Source organism: Poecilia formosa, unplaced genomic scaffold, assembly GCF_000485575.1.
Source record: "Poecilia formosa unplaced genomic scaffold, Poecilia_formosa-5.1.2 Scaffold54, whole genome shotgun sequence".
In the NCBI taxonomy this organism is placed as follows: domain Eukaryota; kingdom Metazoa; phylum Chordata; class Actinopteri; order Cyprinodontiformes; family Poeciliidae; genus Poecilia; species Poecilia formosa.
Genome location: NW_006799993.1, coordinates 733,631 through 739,581, shown reverse-complemented (window position 1 = coordinate 739,581; position 5,951 = coordinate 733,631).

The following is a 5,951-nucleotide window of genomic DNA, read 5'->3' as shown; positions in this document are numbered from 1 at the left end:
TTCTCTTGAGACTGACTGCTTCGTGTGTGTGTGTTTCTCTTATCTACCTGAGATTTGCAGATTGGGTGATTTTGGTCCCCGCTGTTCAAAAATGTGTATGAACTCGTGGGATGAGCCACACTTAACGCATACTGTTAAGATTAGGGACTCCTTTTCAAGTTATAAAAAGAAAAAAAAACATGGAATTTCTCAGCAGGCAAACATGTCCTTTTTGTTATTTCTGCTCGCTGAAATAAAATAAAAAAAGGATTATAGTAGATCTCAGGAGGCATTGTAATCCAGTCAAGCGTGATAAAAACACAAATCTCATAGCCATGATCGATCATGGCATCATTTACCAGCTGCAGTCCAAGAGTCTCAGCTAATTTTCAGTTTAAAGATGCCAGTTATTGCCTGACAGTCTGAATGTTTGGTGCCTCTTGGAGAAGTTTTTACCAAACTCCTCAAATTGAAACCTTCCCTCACCAACAGTTTGGATGAGAACTTATTATTTGTGAATAAAGCATCAGTTTAGGACTTTTAACGGTTTATTTTTAACAGTATTGGACAATTATTAGGATCTAAAATGTGCACATGCAAGTAAAAACATATTGTATATCATTGGTGAAGATAAATTCCCAATAGATACTGGTAACAACCAAAGCTCTCTCTCACACACACACACACACAAAAGTCAAAGCAAATTAGTCAGTAAATTGAGTAAAAAACTGGAATGACAAAGCTTTTGAATAATCTTGCTTTGTGAGGAATATGTTATTAGTAATAACTTTAATAGTTAAAATTTATGAGAAACTGGCCGTATGCGTTGCCCCGGTGTGATTTTCTTTCACATAAACAGTCTCCAAAGCTTGGAGGTTTTGGTGATGTGGAAAAAGTGGATAAATGTCAAGTTATTGCCTGGGCCATTTTAAAAGTTTTACTCTCTTTCTCTGAAACCATTTTAAAGTGTATTTTTTTGCGTGTTAAGGACTGTTATTTGGAAATCAGTGCTTGCACCATCTTCATATTCAAATCCAGAAGTTTCCAGTACAGTTCTCCATGCATCCTTTTGGCACAGTTTTTTCATTAGGTGGTGTGCAGAACTATTTTTCTTCCAAACATTGTGTGGGCAGTGATTTGTAGAAAAGTTTAGCTTTGGTCTCATCTGACTATGATGTGTTTTTCTCATATTATACTGACTAATCTTCAACTTTCTTCTTTTCCATCTTGTAGTGAGTGTGCATAGAGGCCATCATGGTTGAATGTATTACTTACTGTTTTCATGGGAAAATATTGCACCTGTTTTTTTTCCAAATGTTATTAGAACATTTCAGTGATGGTTGGCTATTACACAACTATTTTTATTATTCTTTTCACTCATCTGTCAATAGTTTAATGAAGGGCACTTGGCCATAGCGGCTCCATGGTGAAATGATCCATTAATTTTGGGATTATGGCTCCAAAGGAACACACTGGGACATTGATTAGGAATGAAACAATGTCTGTTACAACAATTAAACTTTTTGTTTAAAGCCTCTTTGCATAATGTCATACCTCTCTGTGCATTTTTTTCTTCATGTATTCTATACTACTTCCAATTTTTTCATTAAAAACTAATGACGTAGAAATGAATTTAGCTGATGGCTTTGTTTTTATTTTGTGCCTCTGATCACTTTGCATAATATCTGAGGATGGTTTTTGTATATGAACTAGTTATCATCCTCCTTCCTCATATTTGTTGCTTTAAACTTAAACTCTTAAAATTTCCAGATGTCTTTCATGGACAAAATATGTTAGGTAGAGATTTAAAGTATTAAAAACAAAATGTCAAATCACATTTTAAATATCTGAATGTGCTTGCAACAGACAAGTGCCAACTATGTTTTGTGTCTCTTCAGCAGAGCTCAGGTTGTAAGACTGTAAAGAAATTAACATAAAAACGACAGACCCCTGTCTGTGGATTTAACAGATTTATGAAACCGTCAGTGTTGCAGTTCGTTCCTTCACAGCTTTTCTGATTAGTTTTGGCAGAGCAACTGTTGTTGATTTAAGCTCAATGAGAGTCAGAACAGGAAAAGCATAGAGGGAAAGAGCTGCCAAGGAATCAGTTAATCATCATTTAAAGTCTCTCCAGGATCAAAGCTGAACTGGGGCTGCAGCTTAGTGCTGAAAGCAGCGCCCCTGGTGGGCTACATCAAGCTCCATTGCCTCTAATGACAACCCCATGAAAACTCCCAAATATAATGAGAAAATGCTACTAGGTTCTTAATGTCTGCAGCAGTGCAGGCTGTTGTCTTTTACCAACACTTTCAGAGCATGGTTGGTCATATTGACAGTGATGAGGTCAGAACAGATTTAAACTTGACATGAGTGTAATATTTATTTGGGGTGTGAATGACATCTGCATCAGCCACAGGCAGCCTGATGAGACTCGCAGTTTCCATCAGTCTGGTGTTTTAGGGTGAGAAATTAAAGTTTGATGAACACTTTTTTAAAAATGCATTTATTCCTTGTGCCATAGGAGAATGATGGTTTAGTTTTATCCTGATGTCAAAACATCTAGAAGTTTTGTTCATAAATGAAGGCTAGAAATGGCAAAAACTGTATTTAGACTTCTTTTTGTAGTTTCATAATTAAGGTTGTTGGCTTCCTGTATTTGTTGATTCCTTCCCTCACTTTTCCTTCATTTGTTTAATCCATAGTATTATTTTTTTTCTTCTTGTTTCAACATTTGCTTCCTAGTTTTTACTCTTCCATTGTCCTGCCTCCAGTTCTTTTATTAATAAAGGTGTAGATTTATTATGAGCCTATTTTTAGATTATGATCAGCACTTTAGACCTTTGTCGTATCCCCACCACAACATCATTTAGGCCTTAAGGTGACTACACAGACATATTTGTCTATTCATTAGGTCACTGTGTCATGGGTGAGATCATGCCTATCAGAAATTATTCAGGAAAGAGTAGCTTAAATCCCGGGCTGAACGCCAGGTCCGCAGGGATCCTTATAGTATCAAGTCTGTGTTTATTAGCGGGGAACTACAGCAGCAGCGTCATTTGGCACAAGCTGAGAGTTCGACCATGTGGAATGGCCTGTAATAGAAACAGCAGGACTCATCAGATAGCAGACACATAAAACTGCTTATAGCTCTGTTTAAATTGCATTCCAGAAGTGCTGCTGTGTGCACTGAATCCAAGCACCCTTCCTTTGACATGCAACCTGACACAACCCTGTGCTTTGATTGTGCAAACACAAGACCAATATCAAACATCTATTTTTTTTTTGTGTGTGTAGAGCTAAAAACTGCTGATCTTTCATTTTCGGTGCTGAAAAAAGCACAGGTCAGAACTGTGCTTTATAAGCTAAAAGCTGGTTTTTGCCCTTGGGGAGTCCCAGCAATAATATTGAACATCCTCACACAGCACAATCTATGGAACAATTAAAGTGAATGTTTGTTCTGAGGAAACAATGAGACAACCAGTTATCCACATGGGATGAAAACCTGGTATGCTATTAAAGCTTCACGTTTAACCTTGGATTCATTTTAGGGATTTTCTGCTTAGAGTTACAAGAAGCCCATTTCTTATTTTTGGACATATTTTACTTTGTATGGTTTAGGAACACATTCCGTTATGTAAAAGTATAAAAAATAATGCAAGAACACATTTTCTGTGGGTTTCTGCTGGATTTTAAAATATAACATGAATCCAAAAGCCGTCATTTCTATTGATACATGTCTAAACAATGTTACGAAAGTTGATAGAGGAGGTAGAAAAGATTACTGTATGTGAAACAACAGTCTAAAGTGAAGTATGTTTTTGCGTAAAACTGTGTCCTGACTTTGATTTCTGTGAATACAGGTTTCATGTTTAAACTCATACTAAGATCACATATCTTCATTTAAATAGGTGAAAACTCATAACTTTTACTTTTAAATGAACTTCAGGCATCCAAAGGACTACAATTTGGAATAAGACCATAACGTAAAATGTGCAAAAAGTGAAATGCTCTGAATATTGAGAAGGTGCACTGCATGAGACCACTTCTTCTGTTTCCTTAAGAATTGCAGTTTGGCCTAAAAATAAACTCCATATTTGTGTCAAAAAGTGGCAGGTTGATCCTAATTTTAGAAGCAAAGAGAATAGTCAGATTGAATTGAAAAGAAACATGATGTTACAGATTTGAGCAGCTTGGGTGCGTAAGTCATGGATGGAAGATTCAAATTGATTTTTCATATAGCAATAAAACAACAAAAACAAAATATATAAATCCTCTGTTAAAAATCTTGTCTGTATAGCTTGCTCTTAAATCCAAAAATCCAGCATGATTTGGCATATATTATAGTTGGTCCAAAGTTCTGAAATGTTGGCATTCAAGGGTGAAGCATCACTGATGAACCCAGATGTTCTGGATGTTTTACATCTGCAGCACAGCAATGTTTATTGCAGATTTAATTTATTCATTACATCACCTCTGTTGACAGTTGAGTTAACAAACATTCTGGTTTCTTGCCATGATGTTAAAATCATAAAACGGAAGAGAACCCTTTAGCCTCTTTATTTTGCTATTAATAATGTATTTGATTTTCTGCATTTCTTCAGCTTCTATATCTTGTGTTAGCTAAACTGAAAATTTGACATTCACTCCCTCTTTCAGATCGAGTGTCTTATATAATAAGATATAATAAACTAATCAGATTGATATTAGGTTTTCCAATAATTTAATGCCATGTGGACTCTACATTTTCATACAGTCATTTAACTACAATGAAGAGCTTTGTAAAAGCCCATCCCATCTGCTTTTGAAAGATTTAAGAGGTAATCTTCTAGCTCAGTGGTGCTGATCAAATGCATTGATTCACTGATCAGAATCAGCACCCCTACAATAAAACAGAAGTTTTGTCAAGTTGTTTGTCAAGACTGAAACACATCAGCAAACACCATCAAGAAACAACAGATGCTTTAAAGAAGCCTTGGAAGGGAAATCAGGGCACTTCCAAACTATTTGGCTTCCATCACTCTACTGAAACAATGGTTATTCACAAATAAAAATAATAAAATAAAATAAAATAAATCAGCTGTGTTTTGTCTTAATATTAGATGCCCCAGCAAACAGAATGTTGCCTTTTTCTACAAAAGAACAAGGCAGCATGTCTTTTAAATGAGTCAGAAGAGATCAGGGACAATGGATAGATGACACAACAGTAGAGAGGTTTGGCTATTGTGCAAAGCATCATGTTTTAAAAAAAATCTAAACTTGAGATGTTTGCGTAAACAGAACATCCCAACTTTTTAAGCACTGTAGTGAAGGACTTGCTTTGCAGTCACATGACTGAAACTTCCTCCATAATGATATGAGGGACCTAATGAACTCAGGCAGCAAAGTGCTATTCCTCCTGAATTGCTATACAATTTTCACACATTTTGGCTTTTTCAAAAACATAATAGTGAGCTTGATACTCAATTTGAGAACCTGACAAAGACACAATCATTTTAATTTTATTATATGTCAAATTTAAATGAAGCAGAGTCGATTATTTTACCAAGAATACATATTTTATAGAAAGCAGAATAAGCAGCTTAATGAATAAAACCATGTGTGCAGCCTGTCAACTGTTAAATGAGAAATCAAAGCCGATTTAATCTGTTAGATGTGTGGGAGATGTTCCATCAGAGTATAACTAAAACGTGTTTGGCATATACTCAAACACACCACAGCTTAAATTTCTCCAGGATCTGTTCTCGTCAAGGTTCTCAGCCTAATAGATGGTTGATGTCCATGTGATCTGATTCATCATCTGGCCAGAAATCACCTCTACTTTCCTTTGAAGGTTTAAAAGGTGCGTATAGCTGCCTGATTTTCCTCGCGCAATAATATTCACCTTCAGTTCACCAGATTAATCAAGCACTCATTCTCCTTCGATGAAACTTTGGGAATCTCTGGATATCTGTTGATGTTTTACGGTTATCTCT